The sequence below is a fragment of the Tamandua tetradactyla genome, chromosome 7 (assembly GCF_023851605.1).
Source record: "Tamandua tetradactyla isolate mTamTet1 chromosome 7, mTamTet1.pri, whole genome shotgun sequence".
Lineage (NCBI taxonomy): Eukaryota > Metazoa > Chordata > Mammalia > Pilosa > Myrmecophagidae > Tamandua > Tamandua tetradactyla.
This window is the reverse complement of record NC_135333.1, coordinates 69,029,486-69,041,170: the sequence shown is the minus strand read 5'-3', so window position 1 is coordinate 69,041,170 and position 11,685 is coordinate 69,029,486.

The following is an 11,685-nucleotide window of genomic DNA, read 5'->3' as shown; positions in this document are numbered from 1 at the left end:
TTAGGATTCTGCTGCCCCTTGCCCTTTGGGCTGGGGCCCTTTTCCCGCTGGGCTGTGTGTGGAGGGAATAGTTGTTGAACAGAGAAGGAAGGAGCCCAGATAACATTCCACAGGCCCTCAAGAGGGAGGAAGTCTGGGGTGAAGCAGCCTTCTTCAAACCCTCAACCCACAGTGGTTGAGAATTTAAGACCAGGAAAGGAAACCAGAGAAGAACACTCACCTGAAACCTGAGCAGATCTGAAAGGGAATGAGGAGCTCTCAAATTTCTCCACGAATTTCACTCTTACTTGACCTGGCCCAGCCAAATGGGTCACGGAACTTAATGGTAAATGCTTAGAAGAGACTGATTGATGGTTTCCTCTTTATAAAAATCTTCAGTTCTTTGCAGCGGGCAAAACACTATTATGACTCTGGGATCTCTGAGGGAAGGGAGGGTTTTCCCCATGTCATTGATGGACAAGTAAATTCAAGAGGATAAGGGGTATCTGTCCAATCACTCAATACGAAGTTGAGCTCACCAATCAGGTATTGACTTCCAAGTGCAATGCAGTTATTAAAACTCAGGCATGAATAGGACTGGTGAAGATGCATTACCAAAGAGAAAGAAATAACCCATGGTTCAAAGAATCCAGGAATCCCAGAAGTCAAACAGGTATAGATTATACATCACCCTCTACGTTGCTGAATTGTGGATGGTGGAATCAAAGCATTCATAGCCCTCAGTTTCAAATATGATCTGCTCTTCACAGAGAGGCATATTACTTCCTCTGGGAATGAGAGGAGCTTTCCTCAATCTCCTGAGGAGCCAGCAAGGTGAAAAGAGTCCTGGGGGCAAAGAAGCAACTCAGCTCAGCTCTGCCACTTACCTAGCCCTGTGGTCTGGGGTAGGTCATTTCCTTCTCTGTACCTCAGGTCTGTTCCTTCTAGCTACAAAGTCTCAGGCTGCAATTCACACCAACCCTCAACCTGGATTTCAGTTGGAGTGCCCACACTCGTGGGTGTAGCTCTGAGTCAGGGCTGGAGCAGGGCAAGGGCTACCCTGATTTCAGTCTAGGTGAGGCAGTCAAGTGTTTCACAAGCTCTCATTTGGCTCCTGGCTTTCAGGCACAGGAGCTAATTTTCACCCCTGCTCCATCTCTAGGATGAAGACCATCTATGACTAGTCCTCAGCAGGGAATTGCTATGGGATGTGAGGTGTTAGCAGTCATGCAGTGAGATGCTCAAGAACCAGCCTCCTGGTGCTGCATGGCCTGTTTACCCATGGGTGAGGGCCAGGGAGCAGAGATGGGAAAGGAATTCTTGGAAGGGACACTGACATTTCTCTTGTTAGTGCTCCATCTGGGCCCAGCCTCCTACACAACAGCCACCCCTTCTGCCCTCAGTCCAACAGATGCACAGACGACATGGTCACACTCCCTTAGATGATTTTCCCTACCCCAGGGAATTATAGGTTGGAGGAGACTGGTACTGGTGGGAGACTAAGCAGGAGAGTAGAGAAGAGTTCAGACAGCAAGACCTGGCTCTGCTATTTTGTTGCTATGACCCTGGGAAAGTTTCTTAACTTTTTGAGACAACAGTTTCTCCCTGCTATGCAAAATAGGACTTATAGGTGCTAGTGGCAACAGGAACATGGATTATACCCCAGTACTGTGAAAAATGAGTTGTGCAGAGAAAGCATTTTGTAATTACGGGACATAAATGACAGCTATATTAAGGCAAGGGATTCCTCAGATTTCTCCCAATTACTCTGTACCTGCCTTGCTTCTTCAGTGCTTTCTGGTGGTGACTTACTCCCCAGCTCCATCCCCAGGACTCCTGAAATACTTCTAGGGATAACCTGGAAGCCATTTTATTGGCCTTAAATCATGGTATCAACCCTCCACTCTCCCATTCAAACTGCCTGCCATCTTTCACCCTCTCCATGTCTTAGCCCCACAGACCAACAAGTAGAAACATGTTTGGGGCCACTCTGACCAGCTAGCAGATGGGATTATTTTTCTCTTCTATTGTAATAAGGGGCACCAGATCCCAGTAACACCCGTTCTTACCCTATCCCCTACCCAATGCCCAATCTATATTAATAGGTCACCCAGAGAACCAAGAGCTGGCCTACAATAAGAACCCAATGGTCTGGACTCTCAGCCCACATATTCCAAGTCCACTTAATACAATACTGTCCTACCTTTATGCTCCCAGCTCTAGGAATCCAGGAGTTGAGGGAGCAGCAAGGATCTCTTCTCTCTGGTCCATTCTAATTGGGCTAGAACTAAGAAGACAGCAGCTTTCACCTCTGACCAGGTCTTCAGGTGGGAGGGGTGGGAAACAGGTGAGGCTATACTAGGAGAGGGAGGTAAAAGTGGAGGCAGTGAGGCCTAGGAAGCACTGGGAGGTAAGAGAAATAACAGTAGACCTTGTTTTGCTGGTTCTCTTAAGGAACCATCCTTGGGGAGAGTCCGAGGTAGGTGCATGAGCTGGCACAGCTTGAGGAAAGGGCACCATCATGGGCCTAGGATGCAGACAGCTGGCAGAACTGTAAAGGATGGGGCCGCTAGTCCCCTATGGAGAAGTGAAGGCTCTGAGGCTTCCCAGCCTTAGAAGTTCTCTCTAAGGGGGACCAGGAGAGGTAGGCAGTACTGGTAGAAGACTCCCCATTCCCTCTGGGCTCAGACCTCTGGACTGTCCCAGAGATGAGATTAGTTGGGTTAGCATTCAAAGTTCTTCACCCCTTCTCTGCCCTTCAAGATGCTTTTCTATCTCCTGAACACCATGTCTTTCAGATGGGAATAGGGAGCTGCCCCTGGTTTCTGCCAGCACCTATCTTGTCCTCCTCATCTCTGTCACACCACCTGGAGAGCTTACAGGTTCTGGCAATCATCTCCAAGCTGTTAGTGTTCTCCAGCCAGTAGAACCACGTGTTTGAGAGGTCTGGAGCTAGGACATTTGGACACATAAGCTGGAGTGGGGGTGGAGGTGGGGGAGAACAGGGGGCCTGGGAAAGAGCCGTAGGGCAGGGAATTGAATCTCTAAAATAGGGAGCAGAAACATCTTGGGAAAGGTCAAGGTAGCACTGAGGAGGGAAATAGTTTGATTAAAGTAAAAATTAGAAAATTACTGGTGAACTGGATTTGAGGTGGGGGAATTCCCAATTCGCAGAGAACTGGCACAGAAGAACAGAAAATGACTCTCAATACAGATGGCCCTTAATTTAAGCAAACCTAGTATATAATATAATTTCAGAGGTAGAGACCTTAGGAGTCACCTCTCTGGCAGTTACCAAAAGTGGCAAGAGATCAGAATAACCACCCACACCTACTACAGCAGACTCTCTGGAGGTTGGAGAAAGGGCAGGAATCTGAGATTTTAAAATCTCCCCAAATGATGGTGTAGTTTAACAGCAATTAATATATGCCATCCAAGCCCCTCCCTTATTTTACTCCTTATAAACAAACAGAGGTGAAGTGACTTGTTCAACATCACATCATCAAGCAGCACAGCGAATGACAGGAATCAAAATCAAGATTGAGACAAAAGATAAGTTTTCATTTACATGGGGAAAATAGCTAGGAGTGAGATCGCTAATAAGTGTAACAAGCAACTGTCAGTTTTCCAGAGTGGTTGCACCATTTTGCATTCCTACCAGCAATGTAAGAGAGTTTCAAATGCTTCAAATCCTTGAGAGCACTTGGTATTTTCAACTTTTAAAATTTTAGCCATTCTAATAAATGTGTAGTGGTATCTCATAGAGGTTTTAATTTGTATTTCCCTAATGGATAATAGATACAGATGTTATGTCCTCTCTGATCAAGTGTCTGTTCAAGTCTTTGGTGCCCCTACCCCCCACCTTTTTTTTTTCAATTGGGTTTTCTTACTGTTGAATTCAAGAGTTCTTTATATAATCTGGTTACAAGTCCTTTGTCAGATAGAGATTTGCAAATATTTTTCCCTTTCAGGAATACTGTTGGTTGGGGCTTAGCATACCATGGCAATTTGCAATATCTACTCAAAGCTTGTATGAGAGTAACGTCCAGAATAGCTGCTTGATTCTGAAACCTCTTAGTTACTGCAATGTTATTTTGTTACATTTCTTACCCCCCCCCTCCCCCTGCTTTTTTTCCATTTCTTTCCCCCCTTTTGATCAAAAAGGTATTGTCACTTTCACGAGGCTAGGGTCAGGCTCATCCCTGGGAGTCATGACCCATGTTGCCAGGAAGACTTAGACCCCTGGCAGTCATGTCCCACATAGGGGAAAAAGCAATGAATTTACTTGCAGAGTTGAGCTTAGAGAGAGGCCACATCTAAGCAACAAAAGAGGTTTTCTGGAAGTGACCCTTAAGACATAATTATAGGTAGGCTTATCTTCCCTGTTATAGAAATGAATTTCATAAGAGCCAGTCTCAGACTTAGGACTTGGCCTATTAACTTGGGAGTCCCTAATGCTTAAGAGAATATCAGGAATTTCCTAGGTGGAGAAATTTAATAGTTCCATTTTTTTTTCTCTAGTCCTCAAGAGAATTTGCAAATACTTTTTATTATCTGCCCAGTGTACTCTGGAATGCATCAGGGTATTAATTACATCAAGCTATGCAGAATTACAAGATCTCACTCCCTATTCTAGGCTCCATGTGTTTAGGTTGTTTAAATGAACTGGCCAGACAGGTTAAGTTAGAGTATGTGCTACAGAAAGTTTAAATTTTGGACAAAATAAACATCTCTTCCTTCAAACTCACATAGAAAGTGAAGTTTTAGAATAGAGACACTATTGTACTTTACCTTGTATACTGATTTACCTTAGTCCCAACCAGATCAGCTTTATTCGTATTTCTATTTGAAGTGTCTGATCTATTTTTTTGCTTCTTACACAGTTGCTTTAGGGAATAATGCTGACTTTCAGAGCCGCAGAACTCTAACTCTTGAGTCTTAGCTGTCACACAAGTACCCAAAGTTCCAGGGAAATACCAGGTTATACACATTGAGCACAGTATGTCAGAATTTAGAGATATCACTTAAAACTCAGGAATAAATGTGACTGCTGTAAGAGCTAACAATATAGTCCCTAATTTTCTTTTTTTTTTTTTTTTAACTTTTTTATTGTATAGTATAACAAATATACAAAGCAAAGAATTAAAAAAGCAATAGTTTTCAAAGTACTCTTCAACAAGTAGTTACAGGGCAGATCCCAGAGTTTGTCATGGGCTACCATATGATTCTCTCAGATTTTTCCTTCTAGCTGCTCCAGGGTGTAGAAGGCTAGAAGGCTTAAATATTTTTTTTATCATCACAATCAACTTTTTTTCCTTCATTTTTTTTGTGAAAGATAACGTATATACAAAAAAGGAATAAATTTCAAGGCACAGCACCACAATTAGTTGTAGAACATATTTCAGAGTTTGACATGGGTTACAATTCCACAATTTTAGGCTTTTACTTCTAGCTGCTCTAAGATACTGAAGACCTAAAGAGATATCAATTTAATGATTCAGGATTCATATTCATTTGTTTAGTCCTATCTTCTCTATATAACTCCACCATCATCTTTGATCTTTCTATCCCTCTCTTTAGGGATGTTTGAAAGGAAGGTTTTTTTTGTTTGTTTGTTTTTTCTGCATAAGCAGGCTCCAGTAGGCCCTAATTTTCTTATAAGCATTTTCTAAATGAGACCATTCAATATTTGTCCTCTGTTTCTAGCTTATTTTGCTCAACATAATGTCCTCAGAGTTCATTCATTTCGTTGCAGGCCTCATGACTTCATTCCTCTCTGTAGCTGCACAATATTCCATCAAATGTATACACCACAGTTCACCCTTCCTCTCCTTAGTCCATGTACCCTTCAGCCACCTCCATCCATTGGCTATTGTGAATAATGCCACCATAAACATTAGTTGCAAATGTCTATTCAAGTCCCTGCTTTCAGTTCTTCTGAGTATATTCCTAGTAATGGGATTGCCTGATGAAATGGCGACCCTATATCTAGCCTCCTGTGGATCCGCCAGTATGCTCTCCAGAGGGGCTCCCTATTCTGCTACCCTACCAACACTGAATAGGTATACCACTTTCTCCAGATTTTCTCTAGCACTTGAATCTTTCTGTTTTCTTATTTATTTTGAATCTGCAAATTTTGTTGAAATATATTCACATGGCCTATATTCTATCCAAAATAAAATGTCTCACAGTATCCTTGCTTATTTGTACAATTGTCACTCTCAATGTTAGACAATTTTCATTGCTCCAAAGAGGAAAATAATAGATATTATTTACACCACAGAGAAAACCCAAAACTCCCCTTAACTCTCATCCCTTCCCAAATAGTTGTATATTTTATATTTACACCTGTGGTCTGTTTCGAATTAAATTTTGTATAAGGTGTGAGGTTAGGTCAAAGTTCTTTTATTTTTTCACATGTATATTCAGTCCACCAAGGGGACTTTGCAAATACTTTTTTATTCTCTGCCCAAATTACTCTGGGATGTATCAGGGCATCACACTAACCTGTACAAACCAACAAGATCTCATGTCCTATTCAAGATTCCATGTACGATGTTCAACTAAACTGACCATTCATGTTAAATTATGTAATGTGCTACCCAAAATACAAGTTTTGCACCAAACATCTCTCCCTTTGGTCTTACACAGAAGTTGAAGTTTTAAAATACAGACCATATCACCCTTTACTCTGTATTCTGATTTACCTTAGTCCTATCCAGATCAGCTTCCTTCATATCTCTAGTCAAGGTCTGATCACTTTTCCAACTTTTTAAACAGTTGCTTTATGGGGTAATGCTGACTTTCATAACTTCAGAGCTCTAACTCTGAGTCTCAGTCACATAAATACCCAGAGTTTCCGGGAGCAATCAGGTTATACACAAATAGCTCAGTATCTCAAAATTTAGAAATAACAGTTACAACTCCAAAATAGATGTGACTGCTGTAAGAGCTTACAATCTAGGACCCTTTACAATAGGCCTCAACCTGATGACCCGTTTTCAGTTCTCCGAGTTTGTATATTTTAATTAGTCCATATGAGTGAGGTATGAAAATATTTGCCTTTTTATCTCTGACATTACATTCAACATGCTATCTTTAAACTTCATTCACCTAGTTGCATGCCTCACAACTTCTTTCCTCCTTGGAGCCTTTCATTAGTCCGTTGTATATATATCCATCACTGTTCCACCTTCCATTCCTCAGTTGTTATACCCTTAGGCCACCTCCATCCATTGCAAATCAAACACTGCCACCATAAACACCAGTGTGCAAATGTCTATTTATGCCCCCATTCTCAGTTCCTCTAGGTATATATCCAGCAATGGGTTTGCAAGATCATGCGGCAACCCTACCCCTAGCCTCCTGTAGAACCACCACACTGCCCTCCAGAGGGGCTGCACCTCTCAGCTTTCCTTCCAACAGTGAATAGGTACATTTCTTTCCCCACATTTTCTCCAGCACTTGTTTCTCTCTGTTCTTTTTTATTTTTTTGTATGCTATATGGTAGGGTCATATTTCATTCCTTTTCCATGTGAGTGGCCTGTTATTGCAGCACCATATGTTGAATTTTATTTGCTTTTTGTTGTTATTGGTTTGCTTGTGTTTTTTTGGAAGTGCATGGGCTGGGAATCAAAACTGGGTTTCCTGCCTTGCAGGCGAGAATTCTACCACTGAGCTACCCTCATACCCCCCTCTCTGTTCATTCTTAAACAGTTTTATTCACACATAATACAATCCAACATAAGTAAAAAATCAGTGGTTCCTGGTATAATCATATAACCACACCTTTGCCACTACAATCTATATGAAGACATTTCCTTTTCTTCTGCAAAGAATCCCATGCCCCTCCCCCATATCCCCCACTTGTTGACATTTAGTTTTGGCATGTTGTCTTTGTTCCATTCAGTGGAAGCATATTACAATGTTATTGTCCACTACAGACTCTAGCTGGAGGGCATTGATTATACCTTTTCCTGTATACCACCCTATTTTCGACACCTTGCAAAATCGACATTCATTTGCTTTCCCTCATGCAAAAACATTCTTATATTTGTACATTTAATTACCATCATTGTCCCTGCTAGGCATTCCTAAATCATACCATCTCAGTATTATCCTCTGTCTTTCCTTCTGGTTTCATACATGCCGCAGCCCTTCTCCCTCAACCATACTCACATTCAGCTTCATTCGATATAGTTATTATTATTGTGCTATAGTTTTTTGCACTTTTGTCAAAAGTAAATTATCCATATTCATGTGGATATACTTCTGTACTCTATTTAGGTCTACTGATTTATGAGTATATCCCTTTATCAACACCATATGTTTTGATTACTGTAGCCTTAAAGTAATTTTTTAAATTGGGTACTAGAATTCTCCAACTTTATTCTTTTCAAAATTCTTTTGGCTACTCTACATCCTTTGTCTTTCCATACACATTTTATAATTAGCTTGTCTGAATCTACAAAAAAAATGCTTCTGGAAATTTAATTGGAATTGTGTTAAATCTATATTTGAGAAAAATTGACAACTATATTGAGTCTTCTAATACATGAACATAGTATGTCTCTTTGGCTATGCATCTTTGATTTTTTTATCGGTGTGTTGTCGCTTTTAGTATACAGATCTGTCATGGTTTTTTTTTTCAGTACCTTTCCCATTTATTTTGTTTACTTTTTTTTAACTTTTTAAATTGTGAAATACAACATATATATACAAAAAAGCAATAAATTTCCAAGTACATTTTAACAAGTAGTTATTGAACAGATTTTAAAGTTTGGTATGGGTTACAGTTCCACAATTTTTTGCTTTTTTTTCTTTTAGCTGCTCCAAGACACTGGAGACCAACAGATATATCAATATAATGATTCAGCAGTCATATTCATCTGTTAAATCCTATCTTCTCTGTTATATTCCTTCTCTTTAAATAACATATATACATAAAAGCAATAAGTTTCAAAGTACATCACAACAATTAGTTATAGAACAGACTTCAGACTTTGGTATGGGTTACAATTCCACAACTTGAGGTTTTTATTTCTAGCTGCTCTAAGGTACTGGAAGCTTAAGGAGATATCAGTATAATGATTTAGCACTCATACTCATTTGTTAAACCCTACCTTCTCCGTATAACTCCACCTTCACCTTTGATCTTTCTCTCAATCTTTAGTGGTATTTGGGCTATGCCCATTCTATTCTCATGTTGGAAGGGACTGTTGATAATATGGGATGGGGGATGGAACTAGCGGATGTTCTGGAAGGGCTGGCCGCTCTGTATTTCAGGACTCATCTGGCCATTTGAAGGGACCCATTTGAAGGTTGTAGGTTTCTGGAAAGTTACCCTAGTGCATGCAACCTTTGTAGAATTTTATATAACGCCCTAGGTATTCTTTAGGATTGGCAGGAATGGTTTTGGTTGGGGTTTGGCAAGTTACGATAGGTAGCAATGTCTAACTGAGCATGTGTAAGAGTGCCTCCAGTGTAGCCTCTCGATTCTATTTGAACCTCTCTCAGCTGATACCTTCTTACACTTTTCTCCCCTTTGGTCAGGATGGCATTGTTGATCTCATGGTGCAAGGTCCAGGCTCATCCCTGGGGTTCATCTCCCACGCTGTCAGGGAGACTTTCATGCCTGGATGTCATGTACTACATAAGGGGGAGGTCAATGGGTGCACTTGCAGAGTTGGGCTTAGACCATCACATGTTTTTATTACATTCATACCTGAGCTGTTTTGGGGTGGTTTCTTTTTTAATCTTATAAATGATACTGTTTATACATTTTTGGTTTCCAATTGTTTATTGTTTTTTGTATGATCTATATTGATTTTTGTATGTTGACATATACATATATTTTTTGCATGGGCTGGCACTGGTAATTGAATCTAAGTCTCCAGCATGGCAGGTGAGAACTCAGCCTGCTCAGCCACTGTGGCCTGCCCTGTGTGGATATTTTATCCTGAAACCTTGCTGAATTTAGGATTTTTTTTTTTTTTTTTTTTTTTTAGAGAAGGAGGAAGGGAAGGAAAGACAGAGAGAAGGAAGGAAGGATGGAAGGAAGGAAGGGAGGAAGAAAGGGAAACATCTTTAAACATTTTCTTGTTTTATTATATTTTGTTTGTTTTTTACATGGGCTGGGGCCGGGAATCGAACCGAGGTCCTCCGGCATGGCAGGCAAGCACTCTTGCCCGCTGAGCCACCGCGGCCCGCCCTAGGATTTTTTGAGAGACTCTGTGGGATTTTCTATATAAGCAATCATATTGACTGAGAATAGAGAAGACTTTCTTCTTTTCCAAACTATATGCTTTTCTTTTCCTTGCCTTATTTCACTGGCTAGGACTTCCAGGGTGATGTTGAACAAGAGTGATAAGAGGAGAAATCCTTGCCTAGTTTTTTATTTTACAGAAGAAGCATTCAGTCTTTCATCATAAAGTATATTAGTTGTAGATTTTTTGTAAATGCCTTTATTATGTTAGGGAAGCTCCCTTCTACTCGTAATTTGCAGAGGTTTTTTTTTTTTTTTTTAATCATGAATAGATGTTGAGTTTTCTTAAATGCTTTCTTGCGTTGTTACATCAATTGATATGGTCATGTTGTTTTTCTTTAGTCTGTTAATATGGTGAATTATATTGATTTTTGAATATTGAAATAGCCTCGCAAACCTAATTTGGTAGACTGCATTATTTTTTATCTATATTGGGATTCAATTTGCTAGTATTTTGCTGAGAATTTCCACATTTATGTTCGTGAGGTATGCTGATCTACAGACTTCCTGTATTGTCTTACTCAGAGTATAATGCTGAATCATCAAATATGCTAGAAAGTATTTCTTCCTCTTCTATTTTCTGGAAGAGATTTTTTTTTAAATCAAAAGATAAAGATTTTATTTTTTATTCTTTCTCAGCAGTAATAAATGGCAGGTGGTAGTTCTGTAACATGAGTAATATGGAAATTATTCCATTTTTTTCTTTGGTCCCCTTTTTTAGTTTTGAGTACAGCCTTTCTAGTAATTCCACTTCTCAGGTGCTTCCTCTCCTTGAGGAAGATGAGCTTGAGTGTCAAGGTTCCATGTATTATAGAAGAAATGACATGAGAAATAACTGGTTAAAGTGTGCTTTCTGATGTGAAATGTAGGATTTTGCATCAAGAAAGTAGTCTTGTGAACCAGCCTTGTGACCCTGAGCAAGAATTACTAATTTCCTTATTTGTGTATATATATATATATATATATATATATTTGTATATATATATTGTATATATATATATATATATATATACTTTATACTCATCATGATCATTCCTTAGAACATTTGTATCAATTCAGAAAAAGAAATAAAAAGAAAATAGAAAAAAATTCATACATACCATACTCCTTACCCCTCCTCCCTTTCATTGATCATTAGCATTTCAATCTACTAAATTTATTTTAATGTGTTCCCCTTATTATTTATTTATTTATTCTTTTTTTATCACATGGTTGTATATTCATCATCATGATTATTTCTTAGAACATGTGCATCAATTCAGAAAAAGAAATAAAAAGAAAACAGAAAAAAATTCATATATACCATACCCCTTACCCCTCCCTTTCATCGATCACTAGCAATCTACTAAACTTATTTTAACATCCCCCCCATTATTTATTTATTTTTAATCCTATGTTTTATTCATCTGTCCATAAGGTAGATAAAAGAAGCATCAGACACA